The sequence below is a fragment of the Vespa crabro genome, chromosome 23 (assembly GCF_910589235.1).
Source record: "Vespa crabro chromosome 23, iyVesCrab1.2, whole genome shotgun sequence".
NCBI lineage: Eukaryota > Metazoa > Arthropoda > Insecta > Hymenoptera > Vespidae > Vespa > Vespa crabro.
This window is the reverse complement of record NC_060977.1, coordinates 3,381,038-3,406,275: the sequence shown is the minus strand read 5'-3', so window position 1 is coordinate 3,406,275 and position 25,238 is coordinate 3,381,038.

Genomic DNA, 25,238 nt, shown 5'->3' with positions numbered 1-25,238 from the left:
TATATATATATATATATATATATATATATATATGTGTGTGTGTGTGTTCAAATGAAATTTATTAATTTCTTATTATAATATCGATTTATGGGCCATACAAAAGTATTAATTATTAAAGAGCAAAGAAAAAAAAAAAAAAAAAGAAAAGAGAAAAAGCAAAAGAGAAAAAAAGAAGAGAAAAAGGAACGTCTCATCTTTTTCAAGTTATTTTTACTTCGAATATGTGACTGGCTGGCCGAGAAATAGCGATAAATCAGAAAGTGGTCCACGGTCGTCCGAGATAAATTTGTTGCAGCTGACGATCGAAGTCAAGATCCAAACGATCTCAGTCATTTCGCAAGAATACTGATCAAGGACTTTCAGATTTTGCGTATACCACACGACATCGTGAAAGGAAAAATGTTGAAGGAAAATAGATCATAATAATAATTATATTGTCTTTTACTACTTCTCCAACTAATTTTCTTTTTCTTTTTCTCTCTCTTTTTTTCTGTATATCTTAAAGAAAAAGAACATGTGAATTTATTTACATATAATGAATTTAAATAAATATATTGCAAAGATAATATTTGTGTTGCATATTCAGTTTCTCAATTAGAATAGAGAAATGATATTTTACGTACAATTAAATCGCATTACGTTGCTACGGAATGAATGAGGGATCTCTAATTTTTCTCGTTACGATTTTTAATTTTTTTCTGTCCTTTTACCTTTTTTTTTCTTTCTTTCTTTTTTCTTTATTTTTTTTACTCTCTCTCTCTCTCTCTCTCTCTCTCTCTCTCTCTCTCTTCAAAGATATCGTTTAGATCTTTACGAGAGCTGAGATGAAACGAGATGAGACTGACTGAGATTCTCCATTCTCTTAGCCGATGCTTCGTAGACGTATACAAAGGATATTGCGTCGTCTTTACAACGTTAGTTAAAATATTTTTAAAAGTAAAGAATAGAAGAGAGAGAGAGAGATACAATGGATAATCATTTCTTGCAACTTGACATAATCTATACCTAGATACCACTAAGCCATATACATATATACTATACGTGTATATATATATATATATATATGAGTTATAACAGGATAAACAAGATAAATAAGTTTCGAGGAAACTCTAATTTTTCTCTATTAAGATTTATTTCCATTTTTGCTTAAATAAGTCCGGTACATTGTATTAAGATATATAAAAAATATTGTATTGTCTTTAAAAATCGTTAATTCCATATTATGGAAATAAAAAAAAAAAAATAAAAATAACTGCAATGTATACGCTGCTCGTTTTATCATAGTTATGTTAATATCGTGTACGTATATATATATATATATATATATATATATATATATATATATATATCTTTTTTAAGATATGGAAAAACTTTGTTCACAAAAGTTGTACAATACGTTCGTGAAAGAGTTATAATATGATAAAAATAATATTTCTTTAGATAAGCGTGTAAAAAAAATATGAAGGTGAAGTGAGTTTTTTAAAAAGCAAATATACGTTTTTGATTGCATTGTCAGCTTGATATTCTCTATAAAAACAAAAAAAAATATTAAACGATAAACGTCGAAAAATAATTAATTTAGGAGATATTTCACAGTTATATTTTAAATAAACGAAGTAAAATTTTCATAATTATAAAAAAAAAAAAAAAAATGTTAATGATTTCATCGTAACTATGTGTATCCCATTACGAAAGAAAATAAAAAAAATTCAATGTTAAATGTTATTAATCGATATTATAAAATCGATTTTATTATATCGATATTATTGATATATTTAAATAAATAAAGAATGAATTATACTTTAAAACGGTGTTGATTTCAAGTTTCTATGATTTTTCATTCCGAAGATATCGCCTTTGAAAGATTTTCATTCATAATTCGTATAATACATCTGTTTGTAGTAACAGTAGTAAAAACTCGAGTAAATTCTCGGAATTTATATAGGTTAATGTGTCACCATACCCAATGAATGAAATTATATACATCAATGGAGACGTAAATGTCTTTCATACAATTGGAAATATCTCCGTAACTAAAAATCGTAAATATTTCAATCAAGTATTATATTAAAGGGCAAATTTTTTTCTATTTTCTCAATGTATTATTATTAATAATTAATTATTAATAACAATTTGATTTGTTATAAATGAATTCGTTGCAAACAAATTCTTACGAACAAAATTCATCTTCTAAAAAAAAAAAAAAAAAAAAAAAGAAAAAGAGAAAAAAAAAAGAAAAAAATTCTGATTACGACTGATACATAAAATTACATGAATTAATAAATAATTAATAAACAAATTAGTTTTTCTTTTTTTTTTACCAGAGAAACAATTTTTTCTACATTATAAATAGTCACATTTTCCATTTATATGAGATTATCTTCGGGATTAAAAGTCGTAGAGACAAAAAAAAAAAAGAAAAAAAGAAAAAAAGAAAAAAAGAAAAAAATAAATAAATAATAAGAAAAAATAAATAAATAAATAAATAAGAAAAGCAATTATCGCGATGTTATATCCTCTTGGTATGATTTTTGTAAACAAAGTTTCTACATAAATCGATTCTCATAGATAAAAATAAAAGAACGGAGATATTGAAGTTAATAAAAATTTATAATACCATCGAGTATATAGAAATCTTAATATATTTATTTGTGTATAATACTATATCGCGAGGAATCCGATAAAATCTGAAATCGGATATTCGTTACGGCGCACCAGTTTCTAATCTTTTTCTATCCGAGCAGATAAACGATACAGGAAGACACTGCGACGCAATAATAAGTGCTCGCATCGATCTTCTTGAAGACGGCAGCTGGTGTCCCTGGGTCCGGCACACTGGGCCGAGGACATTATTCTCGTTCGCACGGTACGACGTGGAAATCAACAAGAAAAGCGAGCAGAGAAGCTTTAACAGTTTTCTGCTTCGAACTAGCACCAGATGTTCTTCCTCAGGACGCTACTATTTCTTAACGACGCTGTGATTACTTGCATCGGTTTGTTTCCCCTGTTGTGTGTCACACCCCGATATCTTACGTACGTAGTTTCTTTTTTTTTCACTTTACTTCTTTTTTTCTTTCCTTTTTCTTTTCCTTCTTTCTTTCCTTTTATTTTTCGCTGCTTGTCCCTTTTTTTTCTTTTTTTTCGTCCATCAAGAAATCTCACGTTATTTTTTCCTCTACACCGTTACTCATGAGAAAATGCTCCAATATATTCTCCTAGTACTACAATTTTTTATTTATTTATTTATTTAGTTATTTAGTTAGTTAGTTAGTTATTTGTTTATTTATTTATTTATTCATATATTTATTTATATTATATATTATAATATACATTCATTCATTCATTCATTCATTCATTCATTCATTCATTCATACATTCATTTATTTATATATTTATTTATTCTTTTGTTGTTATTCTCATTATCTGATTATATAAAAATTCATTATATAGAATTAATAACTTTCTTTTTCATAATTCAATCGCGATCGATCGTTTTATCTAAACTTTATTCATGATCATGCAATCATATAAACTCTTTGAATGAGATCTCTAAAATTGTACTATCTTCTTTCTTATCAATACATATTCTTATCAACATACATATTATTATAAGAAAATAGAGGATTAAGGTGATAAATAAATATGTTTATATATATATATATACGTATTCATAATATTTAAGTAAAGATAGTTCACATGACATACACAACATATGTTATTTAAACGTCAGTTAATTAAAATGTACTAGGGCTTTAGTTATTCTGCTAATAACTCTGAATATTCCGACAATTCTGGGTACATAAACTAAAAAACAAAAATAACCTGTACCCAACAATGGGCACATAGTCGACAAGAGGTCACAATTACCACGCCCCATCGTTTATCTCTCGTACACACTAGTTCGTTCTTTTTCTTTTTTTATTTCTCCCTCTTTTTTTCTTTCATACCTTATATTACACACTACTATGATCATAACTACATTTTTAACATAATATTAACTACAAAATTAACATAATCAATAATTTAATCATAACAAATATGTTCGTAATTGTTTTCATCTATTTTATTCGTAATACGATCGATTGAAAAATTTTTCTATATAAAATCTTCAATATTTTTTTCTACCATTCTTTTATTTTTTATTATCAAATTATATCAATCGCAATCTTATATATATATATATATATATAAAATAAAGTTTTCGAACATACAACATAAACATCTTCATCTTTAAATAAATAAAAGAATTATGATAGTCGGACAAAAAAAAGAGAACAATATGAAAACGATAATAATTTATTCCAAAAAAAAAAAAATAAAAAAAATAAAAAAAACAATGTACGCGTAAATAGTTTGAAAAGGAGAAGAAAAAAAAAATAGAAAAAGAAAAAAAGAATCATTTCTTTTCTAGAGCATGCATTTTGAAATATCACGCAGAATCCTCTTATTCCTCGCGATCGATCGTAGTCAACAAACGACAGCTTCATTTTACCGCGATGGTTTCCTATAAAATATCTACCAGACGTTTAATGATTGCCTCGGGCTAACCCGATACCAAGGCTCGAGGATGCCACGAATTAGCTGCATTTTACGAGAAACTTCGGGATAGGAGAAGGCTTCCTACGTTCTCTATTCCCTTAAGATAGAAATGTGTGGTGGTAGTTAGAATTGACACATTGAAGAGAACTTTAAAGGGGTCCCATCATTTTACGTTCAATTTATCTATAAAGATATCGAATATATTTTCTTATTCGAAAATTCTCTTGGTGTCAATTACGTTTTTGCGAAAGATAAGAATCTTTACGCTATCAAAACATAAGAACATAAAAAAGTAAAACGATATAGACAAATATCTTTAATAAAATTTACGTTCGGTACTTTATCAGTCATGTTATATATTAATAATAAATAAATAAAAATAAATAAATAAATAAATAAAGAAAACAAAACAAACGATTGTTCTCAAATTTTAATTGTGTAAAAGAAAATCCATGAAAATAATAAAACGATATTAATCGTCTTAATTTTTCATGGAATACTTATTGACTTTTCGAATAGGATAGGAGGAAGAGAGAGACGTAGTTCGTACAAAAATGTTATTCTACAAACGAGATAGGGAAAAAAAAAAAATTATAAATATTACCATAGAATACTTTATAAATATCCATGCATGCATGGAGAGTACTATAGGTTTCTCATAGTTCTTTATTCGGTTTGGAAATATTTAAGAAAAAGTAAATAGGAAAAGAAAACGATAATTACAAAAAGAAAAAGACGAAAATAAAAGTAAAAGTAAAATCTGTAAAAAGAGGCAACGAAAAAAAAGAGAGAGAGAGAGAGAGAGAGAGAGAGAGAGAGAAAGACGATTTAACGAAGTACATATTTATAATGAAAAATATTTTATAGGATTCTAATGATAAAAAAAAGAAAAATCATTTTATTTATATGTTATTTCAGTTTTACGTTTACCACGATAGATATAATTCGAGCCGTCCATTGACTCGCTAATTTCTAGATGTCTCGTTCGTGGCCATTTCTATATCTTCTAGATCCTCCTCATCCTTATCCTCATCTTCATTTTCATCCTCGATCCTCATCCTATCTTATTCCTACTACTACTAACTCCTTTTACTCTTCTAACATTGGCACATTCAACGAACGTACGTACGTACGAACGAACGAACGAACGAACGAATGAACGAACGAAGAGAAGAGAAGAGAAGAGAAGAGAAGAGAAGGGAAGAGAAGAGAACGGGCGAGCGTCTCTACTTGTTCCGGCCCTGAGAACGATCTCTCTTATACATATTCATGAAGCAATAAGCTTGCCGCTGATCTTCCGGGGAATGGAACAACAAGGGAAGAATGGAAAGTAGAGACGCTAGCAGCCTTATGAAAGCTCGAGAAAGAGAGAGAGAAATAGAGAGAGAGAGAGAGAGAGAGAGAGAGAGAGACCGAAAGAAAAACAGAAAGAAAAAGGGAGGGAGAGAGAGAGAGAGAGAAAGGAGTAGGGAAAGGGGTAAAAGTGAATGAAGAGAGATCTCGTTGTCATAGTCATCGTCGACAAGTTACCATTCCTTGGATAAGGTTTCTTCAAGAGAAATACTCGTCAACCCTTTTTCAAGGATTTTGACATTTCTCACACGGTTTACACCTCGTCGTCATTTTATTTTCCATAGTTTCATAGAAATTGGCTCGTATTTCAAGACGTACCACCTCAATATTCGGATTTCTCTTGGATTTACTTTTAGACATGTGAGAGAGAGAGAGAGAGAGAGAGAGAAAATGTTGAGAAACAAAGTTGCAAGCGTTCATAGTCGAGAAGTGAAATGGTGAAATGGTATAAAAATGTGTTCTATTTTTTGTTTTTTTTTTTTTTTTTTCTTTATCCTTTATTTATTTTCCTTTAAATACATCTTTTCTTAAGATATCTGTGTCGTCGGATATTCTTTTCTTTTTTCCTTTTCTTCATTTTTTCTTCTTTCATAGAACACCATATTTTTTATTATCGTAGTGTGATTATGGAGATAGATCATAAAAAAAGAAACGAAAGAACGAACGAACGGAAGAACAAAAGAACGGATCCGGAGTATATTCATTGTTTTTATTTAGAAAAATGATCTAGAGATAAGAGGGAAGAGAAAAAAAGGAAGAACGATATCGAACGTTTGAACGACATTGAACTATAATAAATGATCTTACGATCGTCATATTAAGTCTCATTTAATGCCGTCTAAAAAAAAAAAAAAAAAAGAAAGAAAGAAAGAAAAAAAAGAGAAACAAAAAGAAAAGAGGAAAATCCACCGAAGGAAAAAAAGAAGAGAAAAGAAAAAGAAAGAAAAAACGGAGAAAAAAAATATTTATATTTGCTTCTGCCATTCTCCCTTTTCCCTTTATCGGCGTATTTTTGAATTTATACATTATCCCAAGAATCATTCTCTTTCATTTTTCCACGAGAAACAAAGGATGGAGAACGGAAAAATGTTTTGGTGGTAGGAAAAGGGTGATATTATTTTACAGACCATTTACGTCGCACGTGTACGATAGCCTTAGGGTGTAAATGTACCAAATACCTCCTATCCCCTCTCCCTCTCTCTCATTCTCTCTCTCTCTTGCCCGCTATTCATATCCTTCTCCAAAAGTTCTCCTTCGTCTTCTCTCCAGCTCCTTTCGCGATAGCAAAGCAACGTTTAACCTCAGGCGACGGAGGTATACTTAAGAGTCCACTGGATTTACGAGAATCATCTCTAGCTCGCAAAACTCTCACTTCGAACGCGACCAGTAGCGAACTAGAGAGAGAGAGAGAGAAAGAGAAAGAGAGAGAGAGAGAGAGCTAGCGAGCCACCGAGCGTGATAACATACGAGCGTGATAACGCGTACCAACGGTGCTCGAGAAAATTGCTCGACCGGAGCCGTTTTATGCTATCATTTTCTCCAACCAAAACGTTCAAACATAAATTTCTAATACGCAAGAGTATTTGATGGCCGTTCGAAAAGAATACCAAAACTTGGAATCATCTTATCTCTTATTATCACGATTTATTCCTTTATTATCACGTATGCAATTTCGAAATTGTGACATAATAAACTTTGATATTCGATACAATTATGAGCAATGACAATTTTCGTTTAAACTTGAAAGAAAAAAAAAAAAAAAGAAAAAAAAAAGAAAAAAGAAATAAGACAAACAAATTTCTTTTTTCTTTATTTCTCTCTCTCCCTTAATATCTCTCTCTCCATACATATTACACGATCTAGGGAATCGTATTTATCTTTTTTGCCGAAAAGAAAACTATGTTTGTCGGAAACTATGCATCAGGAAAAATTTCATGACAAAATTTTCTCTATTGCGAGACCACTCGTAGAGGACTTATAGTAAAAGTATGAAAATCGGTGGACAGGGTGGGTGAATGAGTGAGGGTAGGGAGAACGGGGAGTGGTGATGTAGAATAATAAATCAAATAAAGTCCGTAACGAAACGCGAATGTATGTATTTACGTATATTACATATGTACGTATATCTATATAAAAGTAAAACTCGCATATACACATACATACATACATACATACATACATACATACGTCGGACTTAGAATTCGAATTTCTCTCGGTCCCATCGACCGGTCTGTAGTATTAACGACTGCCAGTTCAAAGAGACCGTATGGAAATATTTGCATCGCAAACATCGTGTTTGTCAGTAACGACGCACGCCTTCCTTCCTTCCTTCTCCTCTTTCTCAACATTCTTCCCTTTCTCATCGTTCACCGTCTCACCCTTTTCCATCATCACTCTTTCTCCTTTATCTCTTTCTCTTTCACTCGCTCGCTCATTCTCTCTTTCTCTTTCTCTCTCTCTCTCTCTTTCTCTCTTTATCTATCTTTCACCCTCACCGAAAACATCACGACGTGAATACCAAAAAGTTTGGCACTTCCGAACTGAATTCGAAATTCACACGCCGATAGAATCGAAATCGATAGAGAGATATACCACCATTCTCTCTCTCTCTCTCTCTCTCTCTCTCTCTCTTTCTCTCTGTCTCTCTCTGTACGTTCGCTTCTAATTTCCACTTCTCATTAGTCGTATTTGTTCGTGTATAGAACACGAACGATAGCCGTCCATACGACTTTGTCTATGACTGGAGAAAGATATATTGACTCGTGCGTTGCTTTAATATTATATTCTTTCTTTTGCTCTCTTTCCTTTTTGTTTTTTCTTTCTTCTTTTCCTTGTTTTTTTTTTTTTTTCTTATTATATTATTAATGTAAACTCTTTCAATTAATCGGTTTATTGTTAATGCCATTTAGAGAAACGAACAACGAAGGTATTTACTCGACAATGTCAATGGCAAACGGGGATGACGGGGTACGACTTCGTTCTCTTAAGGACTTGCTGTCACCTCTTTGAAACCAGAAGGACACTCCAAAGTCTTTGAAGAAGCGGAGTTTAAAGAATAAGAGATTGTTACTGGATTCCCGTTAAAGCGTTAAGGACTCCAAAGATGTCATCCAACGTCAACGTATCTTTTGGCATTCTCGAGTAATTTCTTAAAGTTTTACATAGATAGAACAATAATAAATAATGATCTTCGAGATTATAAATATACCTACTTCAGAAAACGAAATAAAAAAGAGGAAAAAAGAAATATTACTCACTAATTATAAACATTTATAATTCAATTAAACAATTTCATTTCCTTTATTTTTAATTATTTTCAAACAGTAATCATCTGTTATTCATAAAACGTTACCTATCTAATTTTCAATTTTTATAACACAAATATTGCTTACAATTAATACTTATAATGCGATTAAGCAATTTCATCGTCTTTCTTTCTAATCATTATTAAATCATCAATAATCATTTGTTACTCTTAAACAATCGCTTATTAATTTTTATTTTTATTTTTTATAAGAGTAATATCGTTTAAAATTGGCTCTTATCGTTCGGCTAAGACCAATTTTTACGGTAATTAAAACGTCGAGACTTCACGATCTTCACGAGCAAGAAGATTCTTCTCTCCCCGTACTTATACCCGAACGATCTTCACGAAGCGACGATTGCATGCATTTTCAATCAACAACGACGACTACCCCGCTGGCACACCACACAATACGACGTCACTCATTCGAGAGACAATATATCTCGGAATCCATTGGTAAAACGTACAATACTCAACATTCAAAAGCCACTACGGTCCTTCTCTCTTTCTCTCTTTGTCTTTCATTTTGTCCTTTTCTCTCTCTCTCTCTCTCTCTGTCTGTTTCTTTGTCCGTACGTATATCACGACACGCAGTAAAAACGTATCCGTTTCTAGTCCATCGATGATCCTCTTTCCTCTTTCCGCTTTGCGATCATAAACGAAGCTACCTCGGCAGGTCCACAAATTTGTAATCACGAGGATAATGACCCTTTTCGTTGGAAGGGTTTGGTTACCCCTATGAGTATCGTTTGTGCTTACCCTACCACCACCATTGCACAGGCGGCACACCACCTATTCCAGCACTACCACGATATAACTGCGGACGGACTGCAAGGGTCTGCAATATAATGTGCGGACGAACCTCGAAAAAAAAAAGAAAATAATAATGAAAAAAAAAAAAAAAAAAAAAAAAAAAAAAAAATAATATCCGAGAGAGATAAGGACGGACGAATAGACAGAGAGAGAGAGAGAGAGAGAGAGAGAGAGAGAGAGAAAGAGGGGAGAGAGATGGAAGAAAAAACGAAATCTCTTTGTGATACTCCTCCTCCTCTTTCTCATCCCTCCTACCCTATCATATTCTTTCCCTCTCTTTCTCTCTTCTCTCTTGCTCTCCTCTTCCCTCCTACTCCTTCCTCTCTGTCCCACTCTGTAGCTCGCTTTCCGCGTCGCAATATCGTTAGCGCGTTTATCGATCCATAGATACGCGAATACGAGGACGATTTCGCCGTTGCAAAATTCAACCGCACCAGGTAGCCAGATGCAATTATTTAAATGAGAACGGCGAGACTACGAAATGGCACGGTGAGATTAATTAAGGCTGAAGGGGGAACGTTGGAGAGGTGCGGGTTGGCAGGAGGGAAGAAGGGTGGGAAGTAGGGAGGGAGTAGATAGGTAGGTAGGGCAGTAGCGATGGCAGCAACAGCAACGATGGTTAAAACGAGAGATGGGGAAGGGAGGTGAGGGGATGGGATGGAATAGTACAAGATTATTTCGAAAAAAACAAAATCTCTAGCTGCTTCTCGTCTTTAAGGATCCCCCTTCTCTTACTCATCCACCTTCTTCTCCTCCTTTTCTCCTTTCCTCTCAACTCATCCCCCCTTCTCCATGATCTCCTTCTTCTTCTTCTTTTTAACACTGTCTTCTTTTATTTTGTTTTCTTTTTTCTTTCTTTCTTTTTTTTTCTTTTTTGTTTCTCTCTTTTTTTTTTTTTTCTTTTTCTTCTTTGTGTACTCCATCCTCCGCGAATAGAAAACAGGTAGACGTAAACACGAAAAGCTCACGATTATGGAATTCGACGGGAGCTAATTTCCTCGGTTCTTTTCATAAGCACAAGCCGTTATTGCTTTTATACGAGAGGAAAAATATGGCTCACATTTTTTGATCATCCCTCTTTCTATCTTCTTGCGTGAAAGGAAAGCCAAAAAGAAATATAAAAAGAAAAAGAAGAAGGAACGAAGAATGGGAGTGGGGAGTAGGGGAGGGAAGAAAAAAAAGAAAAGAAAAAACGAAAACAGAAAAAAAGTGGCGGTAAAAAAAAAAAGGAAATGTCCGGTCTGGACTTCGTCGAGAAAAATGTTCCTTCTTCTATTTCCTCTAGTTCACTCTTGATTCTTACGAAAGCAGAACCTAACTACGTCCTTGACATAGGGTGAGTATATATATATATATATATATATATATATATATATATATATATATATATATACATCGGTGAACATACACGAACCTTCGATACTCCTTCTTTCCTGTCGAGTGACACAATTACGACGTACCTTAGACTGAAATCTTCGCCTTTTCTTCTGGGAACCATTTGGTCAAACTTTTCAGGCAAAAAGGTTCCAGGAGCAAGCAAAAGGTTCGACTGGCAGTTCTCCTCAAACGTAATTGGCTCTCGACTAGCTCAAGCTTTCGTTGCTTCATTACGCAAATTGACTGACCGTGTAAGTGCCGTCTCGGGGGTCTCAACTCGAAAACCACTACCACTTATGTACATACATGACTTCGATTCCTCGTAATCATCGTCCTTGACAGGAGCTACGACATGCGTACTTTAATGCACCGACCGTCAATAACTCAACAGTCACATTAAGGTTTCGCTATGCTATATCGATCCTTTATTTTTTTTTCTTTTTACTTATATATATATATATATATATATATATATATATTTTTTTTTTTTTCTTTGATTTTATTTCGTTCCGTTGCTTTTTTTCAATTCTATAATTTTTTCATGATAAAAAATTTGACAAAGAATATTGCAAACATTTAGATCATATTCAAAACGAAATAGTGTTATCAATTTTTAATCATGATTTTTCCTTTTTGTTATATTAACTATATATACATATTTTTTTTTTACAAATATTATAAATATTTGTACAAATTATAAAACAAACATTAATAAATTATTTTTATAAATATTATATATATATATATACATATGTATGTATTATTAAAATATGTATACATATATTTTCTTTTTTACTTTTGAAAAATTTGATTTTAAATATTTCATAAAAATTATCGACGTTCCTAAGGAGAAAAAGGAACATAAACATTGTCGTCATTTTTTCCTTCTTTTAGACGAATAAATAATTCATGTCTTAAAACGATTGAAAAATAAACGACCGCTCTTGCGTTATATTATCATCGATCATATATACGTCGTAAAATTTTAACGAGCCTGAATCTTAATCGATCTAATTTATATTTAATTTAATATAATCAAAAGGAATCGTGTTTCCTTAAAGATATCGAGATATTCTGGTACAACGTAAAGGTAACACGTTACCGAAGGGGCGAGTCAAAATTTTGCGATAACGATCCCGACGAGCGTACCACTAAAAAAATTTCAAATGTTTCTTGCTCTTCCTCTCTTATACGCTCATAAATCATACCACGAGACTTCCCTCCTTGCAATGACTTAACACCCCGTGCATAAATAAAAAGGTAGCCCTTAATATCGCGCGACCCTCAGAATAAAAACGCCGTTTTCTTTGGCTACGTTCATGCAGAGATCCGGTATGCGAAGGCCAGAAAAAAAAAATAGAAAAAAGAGAAAGAAAGAAAACGAGAAAATAAAGACTTAAAATAAAAATCATTAAATCGATCCAATTAAAATTCAATATCATCGTTCTATTACAATACATTTCGAAGATCTAATCCGATAGAGTAAAAATGAAAAAGTAGGATGTATCTTGAAAGAAAGAAAGAAAGAAAGAAAGGAAAAAAGAAAGAAAAAGAAAACAACGAAATAGAAATTTTTTAAATTATACCAAAATTATCGTTATAAATTATTTAACAAGGAAAGAAATGAAAATATCAAAAGGGAATGTAACGTAGAGAGGATATGAACCTTTTGCGCAATATAAGGTCGCATCTGACGTGACAATGCTATTTTTCACTAAAACTCTCGAGTCACCTCTGACGTTATACTTTATGTTGTTGATAAAACATATTAGTAGAAAAGAGTTTTGTTTCAAACATTGCTTTCAAAGTAGGTATATCTGTCTGCTATGTGGGATACGTATGTACATACGTGAATAGATTTAATATTAAAAAAAAAAAAAAAAAAAAAAAAAAAAAAGAGAGAGAAGAAAAAAATATACCCCCCAAAAAAAATTCAAAACGGAGCTGCTCGCACGAGAACAAACTAAAAAAAAAATAATTATAACGCAAAAGGTTAACGGAAATGGAACAAACATATATGTATGTATAAGCAGAATGAACGGGAGAAAAATTATAGAGACTGTCAAAAAATAAATCACCGAAGGTAGGACGTATGTATATATAAATGTATCCATAAATACATACATAGAAATGTTGGCATTGAACCACTACCGGAGAGGACGAGGGGAAAAAAAAATAAAAGATGGAATGATAATTTTACATCGAATTTACAAAAACCCCGTCAATTTGACGTACATACATTTTACATTTTACGATTAACATTAAAATCATAAATATTAATTTTTATCAATTTATAATAATTCGAATCGATTCCATGATATGAACTTAATGTTATAATGTGTAACAAAAAAAAAAGAAAAGAAGAGAAAAAGAAAAAAAAAAGAAAAGAAAACTGCATTTTAATGTACGCATCAACATAAGAGGATTTCCGTAAAAGTAATTTGATATCTGATAATGTCAAGTTAATGTATATCTATAATATATAATTATTAATAATTTATATATATATATATATTAATAACTTTGCTCTCTCAGAATCGATTTCAAAAATTTCATCGATAATTTTACTTTCGCATATAGTATTTTATCAAGGAGAAGAAAAAAGGAAAAAGAAAGAAAAAACAGAGAGAAAGAGAGAGAGAGAACGTATTATCGTCAATGTAATCGGCTCTCTTTCGAGATAAAATTCCTTTTCAGCAATGCTTTTGAAACCCGATCGACGCCGAGAAGAGTCTTTTACGAGAGTCGATGGAAAAAGGGAGGAAGGAAAGGAGGACCAAAGAGAGAGAGAGAGAGAAAGAGAAGAGGCGGGAGGGGAAGAGTGAGGTATAAATCGGGACGTTTTTAAAACGTCAAGTTAAAAGCGAAAGGAGGAAAAGGTGTGCCAGTTGAATTACAAATTAAAGAGAACGATTGCGGCTCGTAACGAAGGACGATAAAAAAAAAGAAAAAGAAAAAAAAACGAAAAAAAGAAAAAATAAAAGAAAAGGGAAAAGAGAAAAGAAAAAGATAAGAGAAAAAGGAAGGAAGGGGAGAAAAAAGAAAAAAATAATGAAAAAAGTGCTTGCTTCGTAAACGCGATTTTGCATTAACCACTCACTCGTGGGACAAAAAGGTAGGACACGTAGAACGAGAAAGAAAGAAAGAATGAAAAAGAGATAAAGAGAGATAAAGAGAGAGAAACAGACAGACAGAGAGAGAGAGAGAGAGAGAGAGAGAGAGAGAAAGAGAGAGAAAGACAAAAAGAGAGAGAGAGAGAGAGAGAACGAAAGGTACGAACGGACAGGTATCTCAACTTTTCTCATATCGTTTCACGTTCGTTATTACGCGCCGAGTTGCCGCGAGGCGGATGAGTAAAATTAATCGCTCCCATTTGGCACTATTCCCACGGACTTTCATCCTTTTTTTCCCCTCTACCATCCTTCCCCTTCCCCTTGTCCTTTCCCCATGCCCCTTCACACCCTCAACGGCCACCCAACCCTCAGCCCTCAGTACTCAGCCCCTAACCCCCGCAGATTTCACCTCCCATCCAGTCCCCGATCCCCCGATACTCTGTTGTCCCTTCTACCCCCATCCTCATCTTCTTTCTTCCAACTCGTTGCCGTTACACCCGCCCCGCCCCCCACCCCGAACCCCAAGGATTTATAATTAACGTTAACGCTCGCTCCACGGTCAGCCGCCAAAGCTTCCTGCTGCGTGTCCGGGATTTTTATCATATCTTTCGAATGCTATATGGTATTTAATCGTTTCTTCCTTGCGGAATGAAAAAAAAGAAAAAAAAACAAAAAAAAAACAAAAAAAAAAAAAAACAAAACAAAAAAAGAAAAAAAAGAAGAAAGAAAGGAAAGAAAAAGAGGAAGAAAAGTTATTTCTTAGATTTGTTCTTTCTTTATCGATGATAATCGCGTCGATATCTTATACAATATATATATATATATATATAAAAATATGTATTTGTGTGTGTGCGTGTGTGGATGTAAATATAGTTCCTTCTCGAATCTCTTCGATCGATTCTACTATCGACGAGCAGAGGAGATATAATTTCTATTTATTCGTCGTTACGATATCAAAGGTCGATACTGTATCATTGATCTGTCGTAATTATGCGATGTATACGTGCATGAATAATACGGAGATGATAATATACGCAGTATACGCAGGAAAATTGGTCGAACGCGTGATTAAGTTATTTACATTTCATTATAGACAGAAGATACATACATACGTACATAAATATATATATATATATATATATTTATATATAAATTACTGTGTGCAAAAGCTATTTATTGGTAAATCATTTTGTATTAATTTGTTTCTGTTTCTTTTTCATTCTTCTTTTTTTCTATTTTCTAATTCGTGATAACGCGCGAATACACACACACACACACACACATATACATAGAGAGAAAAAGAGAGAGAGAGAGAGATGGGAGAGGAAAAACTCAAAGAACTCGGTTGGTATGATCGACGACGAGCAGGTATGTATATATGTAGATATAGACGAAGTATAAAACTGTAGTAGTAGTAATAAAATGGTAATGGTAGTGGTAGCAGTGCTAATGGTGGGGATAGTAGAGAGTTGTGGGAGGATAAAAGGAGGCAAGTACGAACAGAGAGAGGGAGAAAGAGAGAGAGAGAGCGAGAGAGTAATAGAGAAAAAAAGAAAGAGAGAAAGAGAGAAGCTACCCTCTGCCAACGGAAGGCTCCGAGGCGACACGTTTTTATTAATGCCTTTTCGCACACCCTCATCTCTCTCTCTCTCTCTCTCTCCACGGTCACGTGACGACCGGCAAAGGAAAAAGTTAACGAACTCCACAGCGCGTCGCACCGAAGAAACCTGCCTGATAAATAGCGAAGGACGTTGGGGAGAAGGGGGAGGGATGGAGGATGAGGGTGTTGGGTAGGGTTGGGCATGAAGGAAAGGGGCTAAAGTCGAGTCTTGCTAGTACGCGGAAGAAACCTTCTTCTACTCTCTGCCTTCGTTTTACCGGAGCTTCGGTAGACGACTACCAGCTGAAACGAGAGTTATCTTCGATGATGTATGAGACAGATAACTCGAAGGGGTGACTGAGTAATTCCTTCGTAAATGACAAGCTCTGATAACTGGTTATTTATCGATTCCTTTTCCCACGACTTTTTTTCTTCTTCTTCTTCTTCTTCTTCTTCCTCATCGTCGTCGTAAAATCGAACGTCACACGTATATATTACGTTATATTATATTATATTATACTTAAGGATATCAAAAATAAAAATTTCCTTGATACATTTTTCGTGACTTAAGTCTTTGTAAGTTCATTGAAATTACAATAATGAAATTATTCGTCGAATATAAATATCGATATAAACAAATTTTTATCACGTAGATATTAATTAATGTAAAATGACTAATTATAGATATCGATATTGTTGCCACTGATACGTTCTCTTAACAGTATTATTCATTGGAGCTGATTATTATCGATACGAAGTGCAATAGACGAACGCAATTTTTTTGTTTCTTTCTTATTCTTTTTTTTTTCTTTCCCTTCCCCTCCCCTCTCAACAAAAATAATCTTAATTATTATAAATCTATCACGCGATTAAATGTTCATTCACCTTAATTCTAACAAAACTCGATGTAATTTTATACTTTCATATAACTTATGCATATGTTATGAAAATTGGTAAAAAGAATAGGAATTAAATTAACGTCGTACTCGATCAAAAATAATTAAAAGTAAAGAGAATAGAAGGATGAAAGATAAGAAACAAAATGTATGTACGTTGAATATCGAAATGGACTGAGAAAGAACGATGTGGAAAATATTTCATGTAAACAAGAATAACAGAATTCGCTTGGTCGTGAGCAAAGGAAAGCAGAGTAGAGTAGAACAAAGCAGAGCAGAACAGAACAGAACAGAACAGAAAAGAGTAGAGTAGAGTAGAGTAGAACAGAGCATAGCAAAGCAAGTAAGCAAGCAACCAAGCAAGCTCCCACCATTCCTAGTCATACACGAACGATAAATTTAAATTTGTTCTGGTATAAGATAAAAACAAAAATAAAAGGAGAAAGGACGAAACAAAGGAGGAAGAACGAGACCAAAAAAGAAAAAGCAAAAAAAAAAAAAGAAAAGAAGAAGAAGAAAAGGAAGAAAAGGGATTAAAAAAAGAAAAAAGAAAAAAGGAAAAAAAGAGAAAAAGAAAAAAAGATGGGAAAAAAGAAAAAGAAGAAGAACTAAATCCTCTGCAATTTCCGCTTGGACGCAAGGCAAAAACCTCGGAGAGCCGCATTCGTAGCTCGGCAATGTGTCATAATAACGTTTCTGCGAGCACGCTTTCCACGTCCGCGGTTACCATGGAAGTCCGTGTGCTTTTGCCACCGTACAACTTCTCCCTCTCTCTTTCTCTCTCTCTCTCTTTATCTCTCTTTTCTCTTTTAGTCTTCTCTGAAAACCCTTAAGCCTTGAGTCGCATCCGGCCTAAGGAATTTACGGTTCGTTTGGGAAACTTCAACAGACTCTGGCTCTTCTCTTGAAACCCACGTACGTTTACTTATGCCTTTTCTCTCTCTCTCTCTCTCTCTCTCTCTCTCTTTTTCTCTATCTATCTATCTATCTATCTATCTTTATCTTTCCATCTCTCTCTCTGATCTTTCCTCGAAAATTCTCGACTCCTGAATTACTCGAAGACGAAAACAACATCCTTCCCTTTACCATCCCGAAACTCTCAAGTAGATCTCTATTCTCACATCCTGATAAAGGAACTTTAACATAGAGAAATTTTTATCGTTAACACTTATGGATTAATTATATTTCTGAAACGTCTCAGTCAATAATACGCAGAATCGTTGGAGAATGTCGGCGCTGATTGATTGTCAGGGAGTGTAAGGTGGTAAGGCGGTAGACCTGATCGATTGATTTGCCTACCAGGAGTGCCTGTGGTACCTGCGGTACTACCGGAGAATACCTTAATTAATCCTGAAACAGGGGAGCCAGCAGTATTCTGCGGTATTCCAACGGTTTCGAGAGATGTGATTTCTATTTCGGAAATGGTTCGCGACTATGGATTACAGTTCAGTCATGATACGTCCAACGAAATTGATTTTTCCTTCGGCACGGATATCGGATATCTAGCCGAGGAAGACTTTAAATTTCCGTCGCTATCGATGGAACATGTTTTACCTATCTCGAAGAAAAAGGTGAAAGAGAGAGAAAGAGAGAGAGAGAGAGAGAGAGAGAACATTTTTCAAAGGAACATCAAACGGGGCTTCTGCCATATTTTTTTTCGCTCGAAATAACTTGATTTAAAAAAGAAGAAGAGAAAAACAGGAAAAGAGAAAAAAAAAAAGAACGGAGAAAAAGATAAGAAATACAAAAAATGACAAACAAGTATAAAATACATTTAATATATACATTTGATGTATCGTAAAAAATCAAACAGTTATTACATATATACGTATGTATGTACAGGCATAAACACGTATCTACATACATACATATATAAAGAAAGAAAGGATAAGTTTTTAACATGAATCTTCAAAGAACATAGATCCTTCGCGTAAAAGCACATGAGATGACGATAAGAGGAAAAGAACCTGAGGGACAAGTTCCCTAACAGCAACCGTATATACCCTTCGTTCCTTTCCAGACGGAATCACCACCGTAGGTACTTTTGACATTCAAATAACGCCGACTTAATATGCACGATGTCGCTCGGAGCCAATCGAATTGCGGAGAGCTCGTTTCCTTAAGTCAAGGTCTTCGCTTTTCTCAAAGAATCTTCGTGACTCTCTCTCTTTCTTTCTATCTATTCATCTTTCTCCTTGTGCGTTTCTCCATCGAGTCTCCACAATCGAACAAACTCCGTCGATCTTTCTGGCTACGGATTTAAGTATTCGACCCTACACCACCCTATCCTACCTGCACTCCCTTCATCTCTCTCCCTTTAAGACTCCTCCCTAAGAACAACGAGTAAGGTTTACTTAAAGTTCCTTTTCAGGCTTGCTCCTCTTCCTCTCCTCCCACCCCCACGACCCAACCAAACCACTTCTACCCTTCCTCCCCTCCCTCAAGCTTGTTACTTTCCGGCAAACCGCGAAATACTTTTGATCTCGACATTCAAATCGTTCTTTGTCTTCTTCGGCAATACACAACGGTTTATTTTCATTAACCACGTACTAGACAAAAGCACTCTTTCTCGAAAAATTCATTAACGATGAATTATTTATATAATCGTTTCGAAAGCTTTTATGGACTTACCCCCGTTCTACCATTTTCTTGTCTCTCTTTCTTTTTCTTCTTTTCTTTTGACAATTCGTTCCTTCTTTTGCGCGTGTCTCGATGAAAGGGGAGAAGAAAAAAAAGAAAGGAAAAGAAAAGAAAAGGAGGAAAAGAGACAACAGGGGTAATAAAAAAGGAATAAACAATAAAATAAAATAAAATAAAAAAGAGAGAGAAGGAGAGAGAGGGCTAGACTCACTTCACAACGTAGAAAGTAATCGAAGCGTACTCGTCTTTCCATACGGGAGACACGAAATTCTGATAGAGTTCATTCAACTGGAAGTGGTTCCTTCCCCTTCCTCTTCTTCTTCTTCTTCATTTTCTTCTTCTTCTTCATCTTCTTCTTCTTCTTCTTCTTTTTCATTCTTCTCGTGTCTCTACTCGTCTATGAGCGAGGAGAGTCATAGCAAATCGAGTGGCAAATCTGCCCTTTAATCTCGACCCTCTTTCCGACGTAAAGGGTTAAAAATGAGCGTCGTTACGTTCGCCGCGCTTCTCCCCTCTCAAACTCACCACTCCCACACACCACCCAATCCCCCACCCTTCTCTTACTCTCGATCGCGTACCGGGACCTTTTTACACGCGAACACGTTGCCAATGTCAACGTACTCGTCGTTCGTTCGCCCATGTAAACGAGTAATAAAGCTACGAGGGGTTACACACATTCTCTCTCTCTCGCACATACATATACACATACACAATCTCTCTCTCTCTCTCTCTCTCTCTCTCTCTCTCTCTCTCTCTTTCAATCCACGTGAACGAACCAAAATTCTCTTCTTCGCTTACCTATCTATATATAGGTATAGGTATATATCTATGGTACACCAGTGCTACGAATTATCCTCTATACGAACGTAGAATTGACGAATCGCGTACGTTTACCTAACCAATGCGTACGTTAACACGCACGCGAATCGTCGCAATCAAGCTCCAATTTGTAACAACAGTCAACTAACCGCGTCGCTGAATTTCACCGGTACCATCGATGATCGACGTGGAAAGGTGTCGGGTCCTCTGTCTCTCGCCAAATCCATCCTTCTCTCTCTCTCTCTCTCTCTCTCTCTCTCTCTCTGTATATCTGTCTTTAGCTCTCTATCACTCTCTTTTCTATGTGCGTACAACGTTGATCGTTCACACAGCGTCTGCTTTGTCCCTACCATAAATCTTTCCCAACGATCGCTACCTGTTCTCATCCACTGTAACTATTCATCGACCATTTCCAAATCTAAAGATCTTATTTCATTCGTTTAATACCTCTTTATCGTCTATCATGATCGGTCATGTTATCCTTTCTTTTCTATTTGTTTTTTACTTTTTTTTACTCCGCATCAACTAAAATAATTAATTCGATTCTCGAACGATAAGTTTCCGATAGAAATGATAATGATTATCTTCGATTAAAGATTAAATAAATCTCGTAACATTTCGATTTTAATGGCATTAGCTATGAACAGTGAAATTTTATCCCATGAATATGAGAAACTTAATAAGTGAAATCGATCGACGATTTTTTTTTCCTTTTTTTTTTCTTTTTTTTTTTTTTCTTTTTTTTATAATAGCTTATAGGGATTTTTTTTTATGGACCTTTCGAAATTTTTCGTTTCTTTCTTTTTTTTTCTCCCTTCATTTATTTGTTTTACGGTTTCGAGCTCTTTTTGCTAATTAACAAAAAAAGAAAAAAAAAAAAAAAAGAAACACTTTATTGATGGACTAAATGACGAATGATATTAAACGTTACAAGGTGTAAATGACAATTACATAAGTCGAAGTAATTAATTACGTATATAACTAACGCAATAATCATGATGTATTGATTTATCTCTAACGATAATGTATTTAATATTAAATCTATTGAATTCTAAGGTTATATCAATAGTACTTACAGGATAGTATAAAAGTCCCATCCCAAATGGAATACACTTTGAACTTTTAACGTAATGGTGCAAAGCAATGCTCCAAGGAATTATAATTTTACACTAATATGTCCAAAAGTGTCCAAGTTCGAGTGTCACAGTGGTAATTATGTCGCAGGTATAATAGCAGAGACGAACCTTTAAAAAATTTTCAAATCACTTTAATCGACACCACGGATTCCGATTAGTACTATCCTCTACGAGAGCTTAAAGCCGACTAAAGATTTCTTTACATTGCTAATCGTCCAATCTATTTATCACTGTAACCTTCGAATGAATCCTTGAATAGAGAACGTTTATACAAGGATGAAAGATATATAGAAGGAAAATGTAAACAAAATGAGTCTGTTTATATTTTTGATAATCAATATAGATTTCGTCCTATGTATTTACATTACGGTAAACATTCTCAATATCTTCTTGATATTGAGAATAATTTCATTCTCGAATTGAGACTCTTTCATCGTAGATATTAAAGATAATAGTTTAACGTTCGAAACTTCTAATATCGTAATGAATTTAATACCTTCGTTCTTAACAGTCTGATAGATCTTCAAACATGATAAAATTTTCATGGCAAATTATGTCGGGAGAAAAAAGAAAGAGAAAATGAAAAGAAAAAAAAAAAAAAAAAGAAAGAAAAAAATTTTAAGAAAAGAAAAGAAAAGAAAAAGCAAGAAATTCAGAAAACTTTAAAGGAACGATTTTACTTTCTTAAAATGACTCGAAGGTACACTAAATATTCAAATAAAGTTTTCATTAAAATTAATATTCATGAATTAAGAAATTTCGTTTGTTTATAAACAACAATTAAATATAAATTTATATAAATAAAAATTAAATATATAATATATAATAAAAAAAATTATAATAAATTAAAAAAATAATAAATTAAAATATAATATATATATATATATATATATCATGTGGTAACTCTCATTATTGATTATATTATTTATTGATTACATAGATATATCGAGAACGTTGATTAAAGTACGAACTTAATTATTAATTATTTAATTTGCAAAATACTTCTCCTTTCAAACAATTCGCAAACATATTAACTCGAGAACTCTAATGTATCGTAATAATTAAAAGTAAAGTGAGAATTGGAGATCGTGGAATTATCGTTTTTTTTTTTTTTTTTCTTTTTTTCGAGAAAAACGTCGAGGATTTCAAACAAGACAATGGGAGTAACACGACAATACCATCGGACATCACAAAAGCTATGACATTCTATCGAGTTACATACGTGAATTTCATTCACTTAAGGTACGCGCGTTAACGCTTGCATGAGAAAAATGAATTTCCTCGCGCGCAGTGATGCCATTGAAAAGCGTAAAGCTGAATTTCTCTTTCAGTTTCCCGGATACATCTCGCGGGAGTATTTAAACGCGTGCGTTTGCTTTTTATTATTACGGAAAAAGCGACTGTGCAAAATTAGAAATATACGCAGGGTGGTACGCGAAAGAGAATAAGAGGGAGATGAAGAGACGGAGAGAGAGAGAGAGAGAAAGAGAGAAAAGATAAAGATATAGATAAAGATAGAGAGAGAAAGAGATAGATAGAGAAAGGGAGAGATAAAGATAGAGAAAGGTAAAGAGATTGATATATATATATATATATATAGAGAGAGAGAGAGAGAGAGAATGAATAGAGAGAGAAGAGGATCACGCCGGGCTAATTCCTTTATGAGATACGAAAATCGCTCGTAACGTATTACGTATGCCAAGGATGGGAGCAACGCCGACATGGTATATCTCGTCGCGAGCGAAGGCATGTTAATTAAATTAAACACATTGTAAGTTCATTATGTGTAGTATAGCGAGAAACTAATGCAAAGGAGTATAGAGCGAAGTGTCGACGAGGTGGATTGGCGGGTGTGTTAACGGGCATGGGATAGTGAATGGGGGATAAGGGTAGTCGGGAGGGTAATATTCCTTTCAACGACATAATCGAAAAGCTATACCCCATAATTTTGTTCATAATTTCGTATGAACGTTTGTCGGACGTAAAATCTCTATGATAAAGCGAATTTAAATAATGAATTTTCTTTTAATTAGATCCAACGATAGATGATTACAGATCGGATCGTTTCGATGGATCCTATTTCCTAACAAATTACGATGATTTAAACGTAATAAACCGATACGCACAAATTACAGTAGTAACACGCTGATGCGTTATTCGTCGAATAACGAATTGAACTCTGGCATTCCATTCATCCAGCTTTACTATTTGCAAGATTTCACCTACATATGTATATATGTATATATATATATATATATATATATATATATATATGTGTGTGTATCTATCTAATCAGTTGAACGATACGTTAAACCAAAGTTTAATATTTATTCACACATGTGCACATTAATGATCGTGCATTTTAGCGTATACATAAAATATTGATAGGTATTAATTAATACTCTTGAGAGAATTATTAATATTTTCAAAATGGATTTTCAAATAGGATAAACTCTTAAAGGGATAACATTTTAGAAATTTTTGAAAGATGCATTATAAGAGAATGAGATAGATAGAGAGAGAGAGAGAGAGAGAAATAGGTATCCTTGTCGATTGTGCCAAACGAAAATGTAACTTACGTAATACCGCAACAATAAAGTTTGTATCGCGTGGCAAAACCAGGAATCCTGCATTATGATCTAGACAATCGTTTATTGCACACCGCGCGAACCTATCGTGCATTAATAATGCTAATCGCGTGTATATGCCCTCGGTGGTAGGTATTAATTAATGCCACGGGACGATTGTGCTCCGTAAACAATGAAATTCGGACGTGATTGCAAGCAACGTGCTATTGCAAGCCCATTAATGATTACCTCATATAATTTCGCCGCGATCGTCGATCGATAATATATTTATCGATACCAACCGGAAGTTCCGATCAAAAGCGTAACACAAAGCGCTAATATTTTCGTTCGCTCTAGGGATGCGGGGGTTAGGATAGTGGGAGGCAAGTGGGGGATGGAAGTGAGAGCGTGGGGACATGGGAGGTATAGTGTCGAAATTATTTATCCGATTTGTCGTTTCAAGAGAGCGAAAATTGTTCAATAAAATCATACAAGGATAGAATCTCTCTCTTTCTCTCTCTCTCTCTCTATTTTTTTTCCTCCCTTTCCCATTCGATTATTCTATTTTTCATTATTCTCAACATCGGAAGAGAGAGAGAGAGAGAGAAAGAGAAGAAAAAAAAAGAAAGAGTATTGCCTTCTCGATTACTTGATAAAAATTCTCTCCAGGTTTAAAATCGAATCATTTATTACTTCGATCTTGATAACCTTCCTCTCGTCGTCCACTTTGAAACATGATGATCGAAACTCTCGACGACGTCTCTTTTAAGTCGTTCCTTTGTCCATTTCTACGATGTCGATTTGACTGCGAAATAGCTTCGGGAGAACGTTCCGATTTCGAAAACGAGACTGACATACATATAGACACGTTTTCATTCGTATAGAAAGAGAGAGAGAGAGAGAGAGAGAGAGAGAGAGAGAGAGAGAGAGGGAAAGAGAAAGAGAACGAAGCAAAGTGCTTTCCAATAGCTCGTATGTACGTACGTACGTACGTATCAATGTATGTATGTATGAATGTATTAGTGAAACTCCATGTTCATGTGTGAAATGAAATCGAAGCGAGTATGCTCCCTCTAGTAAT